Source organism: Lytechinus pictus, chromosome 3, assembly GCF_037042905.1.
Source record: "Lytechinus pictus isolate F3 Inbred chromosome 3, Lp3.0, whole genome shotgun sequence".
NCBI lineage: Eukaryota > Metazoa > Echinodermata > Echinoidea > Temnopleuroida > Toxopneustidae > Lytechinus > Lytechinus pictus.
The window spans coordinates 2,129,168-2,141,879 of record NC_087247.1 but is presented as its reverse complement, the minus strand read 5'-3'; the positions used below and the strand labels follow the sequence as shown (position 1 = coordinate 2,141,879).

General features: G+C 37.4%; 1 protein-coding gene across 3 annotated transcripts in view; it reads right to left on the bottom strand.

Annotated features, from left to right (window-relative positions):
- Positions 1-12,630, bottom strand: part of LOC129283632 (uncharacterized) — an 81,501-nt gene extending 68,871 nt beyond the window's left edge. For all 3 annotated transcript variants that reach the window (XM_064096142.1, XM_064096140.1, XM_064096141.1), the window contains exon 1: positions 12,506-12,630. The gene's annotated coding sequence lies outside the window, so the exon portion shown is untranslated. The remainder of the gene's footprint in view (positions 1-12,505) is intronic.
- Between the last annotated feature and the right edge of the window lie 82 nt (positions 12,631-12,712).

Sequence of the window (12,712 nt, the reverse complement as noted above, 5' to 3'; positions counted from 1 at the left end):
CTACTATTTTGATCCTGTTCAAAAACACAATTCGAATTAACTTCATCGCAGTGGTGCCAACACTGAACAGTTCAATGTTCTTGCTCGTGAATAAATGCTATTTTCCCGAAAGCACGAATCCAATTAATGCTTATTTAACCACATGTCTATCCCTGCTTTTGTATGAAAAAAAGAGATCAGGCTCAGTGGGATTGAAAAAAAAAATCTTCCCCGCGCCTGAACAAATCACGCTTGCATTATTTAGTCTGATACTTACCCTCTCGATGACTTTGAATTATTTTGGTTGTAATTAAATCGAGTATAACATCTGTTCTATGAAACTTGATTTTGTAACATTTATTATAAAAATACTTATGAACAAATCATATTTGGTTTACATAAAAAAGCGCCTTCTCATATTTCAATTTTACCTTAAACGTACACTGTAAATATTTTCAAACGAAATCTATGAAAAGGGTGGAAGTTAGACTTTCATTTTGATGCCAAATAGTCTCATTAATTGGGATTAGTTGCAAACACGGTGTTCGAGTAAAAGACACATCGGGGACACACCAAAGTATCAAGACAGTCACCCGCGCTGACAAAGTGGTAATCTCCCATTGAAATACCCCCACCAATCAAGGGGTCATCCTTCTATTGAAATCCGCCACCAGTCAGACCACCTCTATGTTCAACAATAGGGTAATCTCCCCAATCAAAAATGGGGTAATTTAAAGGTAAGCCGCGCTCTCCCATTAAATACAGCTATAGCAATGCACTGGCCCAGGTCATTTTCAACGTCCGGCTTTCGGGGAATTAAAATGAGCATCAAATGGGTAGTTTTCTTGTACTCGTTTTGTCCCCATACTAGAGCCTTGATTTTGGTTCTTTTCGTAATGTTTATTTTAATATCTTTTCCATTATATTTATCAGCATTTCGACATTTAATGTAGTTGAATACTTGTCTTTATAAAGAGCAATATTACATAAAACCTGTTTGGCGCAGGAAATTATAACATAACGTTCCACCGATATTTCATCAACACATTTTTAATTAACCTTACCATGTAACTTTCCTCTTTATAGGTCTGTTCTTGATATATACATTCGAGTTATATTCTTTGCCTATCATCTCTCCGTGCATTTTAATAATCAAATATATTTGGAAAAGGGGTGTTTACCAGGCGAAAGTAAAGGTCCTCACTTGTGCATGAACGACATATCTTCATTAAAATACATGCTGTGAGTTTCAAAGGGGGCACACTTGTGTAAAAATGGCATATTTACATTAACAAATTGATAATGGCTCTCAAAGGAGGAGGATGCCGGATGCCCCCCCCCCCCCCCGGAATCACTACCGTACCCTCCAGGTGCAGAATATAGACCCACTGACTTCTTTTAGTAGAGGTCACAGAATAGAGCACAATACTTTTGAGAGGCCAACTATTGTTCAAAATAAATACAGCGCCTATTAGATTGTATTGTGTTACTTCGGCAGGATCTGCGCCAGCATACACTCCATCCTTCTTGATCTAGTATGCCTAATACCTCGGTCACATTTTTTTCTACGGCGGCCGTACGGCGAGTCGAAAACAGCCGTTTTAACAGTTTTCGTACCAGCTAAATATAGGTGGTTTGAATAAAAAAGGAATAAAACGGCTGTTTTCGACTCGCCGTACGGCCGCCGTAGAGCAAATGTGACCGAGGCATTACCATTTCCTGAACGTTTATTGATTTTTTTTTGTGTGTAAAAGTATTTTAATAAAAAAATAAAAAAGCTATACAGAATACAACTATGCGATTAAGAGGTGAAGTACAAAGTTAGAAGGGAAACTAGGCCAAAGAGCCTTCCGTATTACTTACTTTACGTCGGTAAATTATGTTTACCTTAGACACTGGGAATCTAATTTGCATTTTGACACACACACATTGCAGATAAATTCAGATATTTGATAGGAAGAAGAAATCAACGGCAATATGCACGTACTGCATAAGTCAAACGTGAAGGTTAAAGAAATAAGTATAGAAAAGATTTAGACAAATTCAAAGGAAGAAATGAAGTTGGATGAAAAAAAGGAGCCATAAAATTAAGTTGAAAAAATTAAATATTGTGAGTAGAACTGGAAAATTGAAAGAAATAATTAAACCTCCCCAACTGCAGAACGGTTTTGAAGGGGGATCACCATGCATAAACTCATGGTACTTTTTACGTTTTGTACGCTTTTTGGGGGAAAAATAGTGTGGAGGCTTCAGCCCAGACCCCTTCGGTTCTGTGGCTCCTGGATGGTAATCAAGAACACTTGGTCACTTAGTACTCTAGATCACAGGGGAAATTGATAAGAGAATAAAGACAGATCCAAAAATATAATATAGGTTTTCCTGTCCGATTTCATGTCGGAGTCACTTAAATGTGTTAATTTGCATTTTAATTCACGCGATATTTTTTCCCCCGGAGACATCGGTCATTCAAAGTTTAGAACGGGATTCATTAAAAGATGCTATAATTCCTTTATAAACATTTAACTAAATTCATGGTCAAGACTACCTCAAATATGATAATTTTAATACTAATTTGTTAAGTGCTTTGATTTCGTTTGAAGGTAAAGATGTTTGAAATGGTCTTACAAAGTAACGAAAGTACTTTTTGTTCTAAATTTCGGGCAATGAAATTCAAGAATTGTGCATTTAATCAACAATGACCGATATGACTGCTTGAGCATCCAATTTATTTTATAAAAGTTCAAATTAATGATATTTTATTTGTTTGTTTTGCACGACATCTGCATTATTTGTGAATATATTAGTTTCTAACATGTTAATGTTTAAACATATGTACAATAAATTAGATATAGGCCTATGTTTAGCTCAAATATGAATTTCAACGATGCCCTTAGTTTTATCTTTTTTCCCATAAAAAACGCTTGCATTTTATGTGTTTATTATTTTTTGTCACAGTAGCGTTTCAATGTAGAAATTTAAATGCCATCATTTTGGGACCCAGGTATGATTTATATTGCATCTTTCGCGAAGGGTTTTGCATTTCGTTTACAAAGAAGTTAAGGACAATTCCAGATTTTTCCTTTTCACCCGACAATGCTGACTGTGTGGGCTCAGTGTGATGAAAAAAATCTTACCCGCGCCTGAACATTTACTTTTAGAAAGTCAATGTCTTAACGGTATATTCTTCAAAATAAAACAACTCGTGCTAAAGCTTAATTGTTCTATTTAAAAAAATCAAATCTAAATCTAATTGAACTTTGTCACTACTGAAACGAAAAATTATCAAAATGAATTGTGAAAGCGTAACTTTGGAAAATATATACCCCATTGGACTAGGCACACCGATAAAAGGACACAACGATATTCAGATCAGTGAATACAGATCGGGCGTTTAATAGTTTGCCTAAAACGCCGAAATCGTGGACATAGAGGGCGCTCATGCAAAAACATCTTATCGGAGAGCCAACCGGGGGGTGTCAAAAGAAAAGATAACAGCGCACGCTTCCGTTTTCGCTGCAAAAGGGCACGCTGGCGTCTTGAATGGCAAGAGCACTGACCCGTAGAAAGAAAAATGGACAACTGCACGCTGAGCGGGTTCGCCGTAGAATATAAAGGTAAAGACGCACGCACACCTTTGACAAGACGCCTAAGTTCAGTCAACTTTAAAGAAGCTGAAAGTGAAAGGATCCCTTCTTCGAATAAATACTAAGCGATACTGGGGAGACAAACATTTCTAATGAAAGGGTTAATTGACAGGCTTCCATTAAAGACCCATGCTAATCACGGCACACGAGTCATAATCAGGCCCAAAAAATGGGCGTTTTATGCTCTATTCAAAGTGCCCCCAATAAGTTCAGTCAACTTTAAAGAAGCTGAAACTAAAAGGATCCCTTCTTCGAATAAATACTAAGCGATACTGGGGAGACAAAAATTTCTAATGAAAGGGTTAATTGACAGGCGTCCATTAAAGACCCATGCTAATCACGGCACACAAGTCATAATCAGGCCCAAAAAATGGGCGTTTTATGCTCTATTCAAAGTGCCCCCAATAAGTTCAGTCAACTTTAAAGAAGCTGAAACTGAAAGGATCCCTTCTTCGAATAAATACTAAGCAATACTGGGGAGACAAAAATTTCTAATGAAAGGGTTAACTGACAGGCGTCCATTAAAGACCCATGCTAATCACGGCACACGAGTCATAATCAGGCCCAAAAAATGGGCGTTTTATGCTCTATTCAAAGTGCCCCCAATAAGTTCAGTCAACTTTAAAGAAGCTGAAACTGAAAGGATCCCTTCTTCGAATAAATACTAAGCGATACTGGGGAGACAAAAATTTCTAATGAAAGGGTTAATTGACAGGCGTCCATTAAAGACCCATGCTAATCACGGCACACGAGTCATAATCAGGCCAAAAAAATTGGCGTTTTATGCTCTATTCAAAGTGCCCCCAATAAGTTCAGTCAACTTTAAAGAAGCTGAAACTGAAAGGATCCCTTCTTTGAATAAATACTAAGCGATACTGTGGAGACAAAAATTTTTAATGAAAGGGTTAATTGACAGGCGTCCATTAAAGACCCATGCTAATCACGGCACACGAGTCATAATCAGGCCCAAAAAATGGGCGTTTTATGCTCTATTCAAAGTGCCCCCAATAAGTTCAGTCAACTTTAAAGAAGCTGAAACTGAAAGGATCCCTTCTTCGAATAAATACTAAGCGATACTGGGGAGACAAAAATTTCTAATGAAAGGGTTAATTGACAGGCGTCCATTAAAGACCCATGCTAATCAGGGCACACGAGTCATAATCAGGCCCAAAAATGGGCGTTTTATGCTCTATTCAAAGTGCCCCCAATAAGTTCAGTCAACTTTAAAGAAGCTGAAACTGAAAGGATCCCTTCTTCGAATAAATACTAAGCGATACTGGGGAGACAAAAAATTTTAATGAAAGGGTTAATTGACAGGCGTCCATTAAAGACCCATGCTAATCACGGCACACGAGTCATAATCAGGCCCAAAAAATGGGCGTTTTATGCTCTATTCAAAGTGCCCCCAATAAGTTCAGTCAACTTTAAAGAAGCTGAAACTGAAAGGATCCCTTCTTCGAATAAATACTAAGCGATACTGGGGAGACAAAAATTTCTAATGAAAGGGTTAATTGACAGGCGTCCATTAAAGACCCATGCTAATCACGGCACATGAGTCATAATCAGGCCCCCAAAATGGGCGTTTTATGCTCTATTCAAAGTGCCCCCAATAAGTTCAGTCAACTTTAAAGAAGCTGAAACTGAAAGGATCCCTTCTTCGAATAAATACTAAGCGATACTGGGGAGACAAAAATTTCTAATGAAAGGGTTAATTAACAGGCGTCCATTAAAGACCCATGCTAATCACGGCACACGAGTCATAATCAGGCCCAAAAAATGGGCGTTTTATGCTCTATTCAAAGTGCCCCCAATAAGTTCAGTCAACTTTAAAGAAGCTGAAACTGAAAGGATCCCTTCTTCGAATAAATACTAAGCGATACTGGGGAGACAAAAATTTCTAATGAAAGGGTTAATTGACAGGCGTCCATTAAAGACCCATGCTAATCAGGGCACACGAGTCATAATCAGGCCCAAAAATGGGCGTTTTATGCTCTATTCAAAGTGCCCCCAATAAGTTCAATCAACTTTAAAGAAGCTGAAACTGAAAGGATCCCTTCTTCGAATAAATACTAAGCGATACTGGGGAGACAAAAAATTTTAATGAAAGGGTTAATTGACAGGCGTCCATTAAAGACCCATGCTAATCACGGCACACGAGTCATAATCAGGCCCAAAAAATTGGCGTTTTATGCTCTATTCAAAGTGCCCCCAATAAGTTCAGTCAACTTTAAAGAAGCTGAAACTGAAAGGATCCCTTCTTCGAATAAATACTAAGCGATACTGGGGAGACAAAAATTTCTAATGAAAGGTTTAATTGACAGGCGTCCATTAAAGACCCATGCTAATCACGGCACATGAGTCATAATCAGGCCCCCAAAATGGGCGTTTTATGCTCTATTCAAAGTGCCCCCAATAAGTTCAGTCAACTTTAAAGAAGCTGAAACTGAAAGGATCCCTTCTTCGAATAAATACTAAGCGATACTGGGGAGACAAAAATTTCTAATGAAAGGGTTAATTGACAGGCGTCCATTAAAGACCCATGCTAATCACGGCACACGAGTCATAATCAGGCCAAAAAAATTGGCGTTTTATGCTCTATTCAAAGTGCCCCCAATAAGTTCAGTCAACTTTAAAGAAGCTGAAACTGAAAGGATCCCTTCTTCGAATAAATACTAAGCGATACTGTGGAGACAAAAATTTTTAATGAAAGGGTTAATTGACAGGCGTCCATTAAAGACCCATGCTAATCACGGCACACGAGTCATAATCAGGCCCAAAAAATGGGCGTTTTATGCTCTATCCAAAGTGCCCCCAATAAGTTCAGTCAACTTTAAAGAAGCTGAAACTGAAAGGATCCCTTCTTCGAATAAATACTAAGCGATACTGGGGAGACAAAAATTTCTAATGAAAGGGTTAATTGACAGGCGTCCATTAAAGACCCATGCTAATCAGGGCACACGAGTCATAATCAGGCCCAAAAATGGGCGTTTTATGCTCTATTCAAAGTGCCCCCAATAAGTTCAGTCAACTTTAAAGAAGCTGAAACTGAAAGGATCCCTTCTTCGAATAAATACTAAGCGATACTGGGGAGACAAAAAATTTTAATGAAAGGGTTAATTGACAGGCGTCCATTAAAGACCCATGCTAATCACGGCACACGAGTCATAATCAGGCCCAAAAAATGGGCGTTTTATTCTCTATTCAAAGTGCCCCCAATAAGTTCAGTCAACTTTAAAGAAGCTGAAACTGAAAGGATCCCTTCTTCGAATAAATACTAAGCGATACTGGGGAGACAAAAATTTCTAATGAAAGGGTTAATTGACAGGTGTCCATTAAAGACCCATGCTAATCACGGCACACGAGTCATAATCAGGCCCAAAAAATGGGCGTTTTATGCTCTATTCAAAGTGCCCCCAATAAGTTCAGTCAATTTTAAAGAAGCTGAAACTGAAAGGATCCCTTCTTCGAATAAATACTAAGCGATACTGGGGAGACAAAAATTTCTAATGAAAGGGTTAATTGACAGGCGTCCATTAAAGACCCATGCTAATCACGGCACACGAGTCATAATCAGGCCAAAAAAATAGGCGTTTTATGCTCTATTCAAAGTGCCCCCAATAAGTTCAGTCAACTTTAAAGAAGCTGAAACTGAAAGGATCCCTTCTTCGAATAAATACTAAGCGATACTGGGGAGACAAAAATTTCTAATGAAAGGGTTAATTGACAGGTGTCCATTAAAGACCCATGCTAATCACGGCACACGAGTCATAATCAGGCCCAAAAAATGGGCGTTTTATGCTCTATTCAAAGTGCCCCCAATAAGTTCAGTCAATTTTAAAGAAGCTGAAACTGAAAGGATCCCTTCTTCGAATAAATACTAAGCGATACTGGGGAGACAAAAATTTCTAATGAAAGGGTTAATTGACAGGCGTCCATTAAAGACCCATGCTAATCACGGCACACGAGTCATAATCAGGCCCCAAAAATGGGCGTTTTATGCTCTATTCAAAGTGCCCCCAATAAGTTCAGTCAACTTTAAAGAAGCTGAAACTGAAAGGATCCCTTCTTCGAATAAATACTAAGCGATACTGGGGAGACAAAAATTTCTAATGAAAGGGTTAATTGACAGGCGTCCATTAAAGACCCATGCTAATCACGGCACACGAGTCATAATCAGGCCCAAAAAATGGGCGTTTTATGCTCTATTCAAAGTGCCCCCAATAAGTTCAGTCAACTTTAAAGAAGCTGAAACTGAAAGGATCCCTTCTTCGAATAAATACTAAGCGATACTGGGGAGACAAAAATTTCTAATGAAAGGGTTAATTGACAGGCGTCCATTAAAGACCCATGCTAATCACGGCACACGAGTCATAATCAGGCCCAAAAAATGGGCGTTTTATGCTCTATTCAAAGTGCCCCCAATAAGTTCAATCAACTTTAAAGAAGCTGAAACTGAAAGGATCCCTTCTTCGAATAAATACTAAGCGATACTGGGGAGACAAAAATTTCTAATGAAAGGGTTAATTGACAGGCGTCCATTAAAGACCCATGCTAATCACGGCACACGAGTCATAATCAGGCCCAAAAAATGGGCGTTTTATGCTCTATTCAAAGTGCCCCCAATAAATTCAGTCAACTTTAAAGAAGCTGAAACTGAAAGGATCCCTTCTTCGAATAAATACTAAGCGATACTGGGGAGACAAAAATTTCTAATGAAAGGGTTAATTGACAGGCGTCCATTAAAGACCCATGCTAATCACGGCACACGAGTCATAATCAGGCCCAAAAAATGGGCGTTTTATGCTCTATTCAAAGTGCCCCCAATAAGTTCAATCAACTTTAAAGAAGCTGAAACTGAAAGGATCCCTTCTTCGAATAAATACTAAGCGATACTGGGGAGACAAAAATTTCTAATGAAAGGGTTAATTGACAGGCGTCCATTAAAGACCCATGCTAATCACGGCACACGAGTCATAATCAGGCCCAAAAAATGGGCGTTTTATGCTCTATTCAAAGTGCCCCCAATAAGTTCAGTCAACTTTAAAGAAGCTGAAACTGAAAGGATCCCTTCTTCGAATAAATACTAAGCGATACTGGGGAGACAAAAATTTCTAATGAAAGGGTTAATTGACAGGCGTCCATTAAAGACCCAGGCTAATAATTATCCAGCGTTGATTTTTCCAACCATTACGTCATTTTAGGTACGGGTCTAAAGGGGATTCCCGAAATTCCTGGATCCATCAGTGGCGTGCTTCCTATTACATATCAGGGTCAAATAACTTAACAACTCTGAACGACGAAAAAAGTCATCTGAATAAGGGTTTGGAGACAACTTCAATTGAAAATAGAAATAAGGTTAAAGGGGAATCCAACCCAAATAAACACTTGTTTTTATAAGGAAAAGAAAAATCAGACAAGTTGATTGGTGAAAGTTTGAACAATATTGGACAAATAACAAGAAAGTTATGATTTTTTAAAAGTTGTAAATATTGGTAATCACTATACCCATGGAGACTTCAAATTGGCCGCATATGGGATGTCATAGTGATGTAAGGCAAGGACTACTCTTCCATGTACTCCAATACATATTATGGCTAAAATGTCATTTTCCCCAAAAGTTTTATTTCACATTATATTTTTCTTTCATGAGGACATGAAACAATATACTACCTGGGTTATATTTAGATTACTGCCCCAGGGGAATGGCTACTTAGGAGAAAACCACAAATCCCTGATAATAAAGTACATGGCCTATGGGAAAGTTGTCCTTGCCCCTTGTCATAATTTACTTACCCAGTTGCCAATTTGAAATCTACATAGTATTAGTGATCTCAATTTTAAAGCAGCTGTAACTTTCTTATTGCTTGTCCGATTTCTTTCAAACTTTCACCATTCTGGTTAATTTATTTTTCTCCTCCCCAACACAACATTTTATGGCCAAGGCTGGATTCCCCTTTAAGGGTCTGCGAAAGAGAGACTACACGTTACTAGTACGGTACGGGGAAATCGCCGTGTGTTCACATCGGCGGAAATTGGACAATCTGTGATATCGCGATATCAAAGTGTCCGCTGAGTCTGTCCGCTCGCTTCAGGTTGGTAAAAAATTGCACATGGCGACTCACTGCGCATGAGAAATGAGGCGTAAGAAATGAGGCGTATAAAAAAATGAAGAAAAATCTAAGCGATCAGGATTATGACACGCTTTCCAAAAGATACAAGAAATTAAGAAATATGGTTCAAAGAGAGGTGAAAAAGGCCAAATTAGAATACCTACAAAATAAAATAGAAGAAAATAAAAATGATTCTAAAAGACTTTGGCAGAATCTAAAAAGTTTGGGATTAAAAAAGAAAAATGGAAAGGACCAAGAATTAGTCGTTTCAATTGACGGAGAATTATGTCATGATAAGATAACTATTTCCAATGAATTCAATTCCTATTTTACAAATGTCGCAGCTACGTTGGTAGATAAACTTCCATCTTGCAAAGACATTTTCAGTGCAGACAGTGAAAACATTCGTAAATTTTATGAAAAAAAGGGTATAAGCCAAGATAAATTTGAATTATTACCTGTTAGTGATCAATTCATTTTTAATGAGTTGCGTAAATTAAATGTATCAAAAAGCACTGGGTTAGATTTGATACCTGCTAAATTTCTAAAAGAAGGAGCAAAGAGTTTGTACAAACCATTAAATTTCTTAATAAATCTATCTATCTTTACTAGCACTTTCCCAGAGGATATGAAAATTGCAAAAGTAACTCCTATTCATAAGAAGAAAGATAAAACTGCTGTTGAAAACTATAGACCTATCAGTGTTTTAAGCATAGTATCCAAAATTCTAGAAAAGGCGGTATGTGTTCAGATCGAAAAATATTTTAAAGAAAATGATATGATTTACGAATATCAGTCAGGTTTTCGACATGACTATTCGACTGAGACATGCCTTATTCACTTGACTGATTATCTGAGAACAAATATGTCTAAGGGACAATTCGTTGGGATGGTACTCCTAGATCTTCAAAAAGCATTTGATACAGTTAATCACGGCATCTTATTGAAAAAATTACAAATAATGGGTTTTAACCAGGCTACTGTAGCATGGTTCAAATCCTACTTGTCGAATCGACATCAAGTAGTGGCTATTCGCGATATTTGTTCCAAAATTATGCCTATAACGTGTGGAGTTCCACAGGGAAGTATTTTAGGCCCAATCCTATTTTCAACTTATATCAATGACATGTCTATTTGTTTAAAAGCTGACTGTAAATCATTATTGTATGCAGATGATAGCGTACTACTTTGTTCAAATGCCAACCCAAAATTTGTTGAGGAAAAACTTAGCGAACAGCTGTCTACATGTGTCGATTGGATGACTGATAATAGATTATCGTTACACTTAGGCAAAACCGAAAGCATTCTGTTTTGTTCTAAAAGTAATCATAAAACTTCATTTGAATTTGAAGTATCATACAATAATAAGATAATTCATAGGAAAGAATCTGTAAAGTATTTAGGCATTGAGTTGACTAGCTCCCTTTCATTTTCATCTTTAGTAGAATCAATCGTAAAAAGGGCGAATGCCCGTTTGAAATTTTTGTACAGGTATCAAAGTTGTATGGATCAAAAAGCAAGGCATATTCTTTGTTTTGCTCTTATTCAGAGTTTATTTGACTATGCCAACCCTGCTTGGTTTAGTGGCATAAGCGAACTCGATAAAAAGAAGTTGAAAATTATACAGAATAAAATGGTTAGATTCATTAGCTGTTCTGGTCCCAGAACCCATGTTGGCTACACCGAACTCTCTAGATCTGGAGCAGGTTTTCTTGAATTCAACAAAAGATCAAAACAGCTTATTTTGCACCACGTGCATAAAATCTATCACAATAGATCGAATCATTACATTGGATCAAACTTTAATCTAGTTACCGAAATACATAACTATAATACAAGAAACAGCCATTTCAATTTTTGCTTACCAGAAAGGGTAGGTAGTATTGGTAACTCATTTTATTACAATGCTATAAAACATTGGAATTCCCTTCCCAATGATATAAAGGAAATAGGAAACTTTTTGCATTTTAAGAGGAAATTGAAAGAATATCTTTCACTTGAGAGTCAAAAAGAAGATGCAAATGATATGTTGTACGGTTGATTTAGCCTGAATACTGACCTAGTTCTTTTCTCTTCTCTACTAGGTATTATTATGTATTTTACATAGTTTGATTGAAGCTTCGATATGTCCTTTCTTCTATTCTTTCTATTTCTTTTATTTCTTCCTATTCTCCCCTTCTTGTTGTTATTGTCGTCACGTTTATGCTGTTGTTCTTCTCCTCATTTATTTCCCTTCGTTATCAGTTTCTTCCGTCTCCTTCTACTCCTCGTCCCCTCTCTTCTTCTGTTCCTCCTCTTCCTTCTCCTTCTTTTCTCCTTCTTCTTCGTTATATTCTTGTATATATCTTATTTATTGTCTATATATCTTATTTATTGGTAATAGTAAATTCTGATTTTTTTTTCTTCATTTTTAATATGTAAATGGTATAATTTTAACATTTTATTATCTTAATTCTGTATATTGAGGACCCCACTGGAAATAAGCTTTCGAGCTTTCGTGGGTCATCCTGTGCAAGCCTGTTGTTTTAATGCTACTGTATATATGTTATGGTGACTTGCCAAATAAAATCAATCAATCAATCAATCAAGCATGGACGTTAGATCTAGTTTATTCTAATTTCCACAATGTAAAAACAGTACACCATCTTCCGTAGGTGGGGCACACATTAACGATCCTGCCTGACTCCATGCAATCGGCAATTAAAATCCACATCAAATTACACTTTACAGATGTATAAGAGATATAATAAAGAAGATAAAGAACCGACTCACTTGATTTATCACTTTTTCCGCTGTCCATATATTGTAATGTTCTAAGACTAAGGTTCAGCATTTAACGTTGACAGTGAGAGTATCTCAGCATTTAAAGTACGGCGGCATTATTAGCGGACGCATATGCCGGGGCGCGCGCGGGGTGTGTGGAGATTTGCCCCGGCCCCCCCCCCCCCCCCCCGTCAGGCAGGATAGTTAATCGCTCCT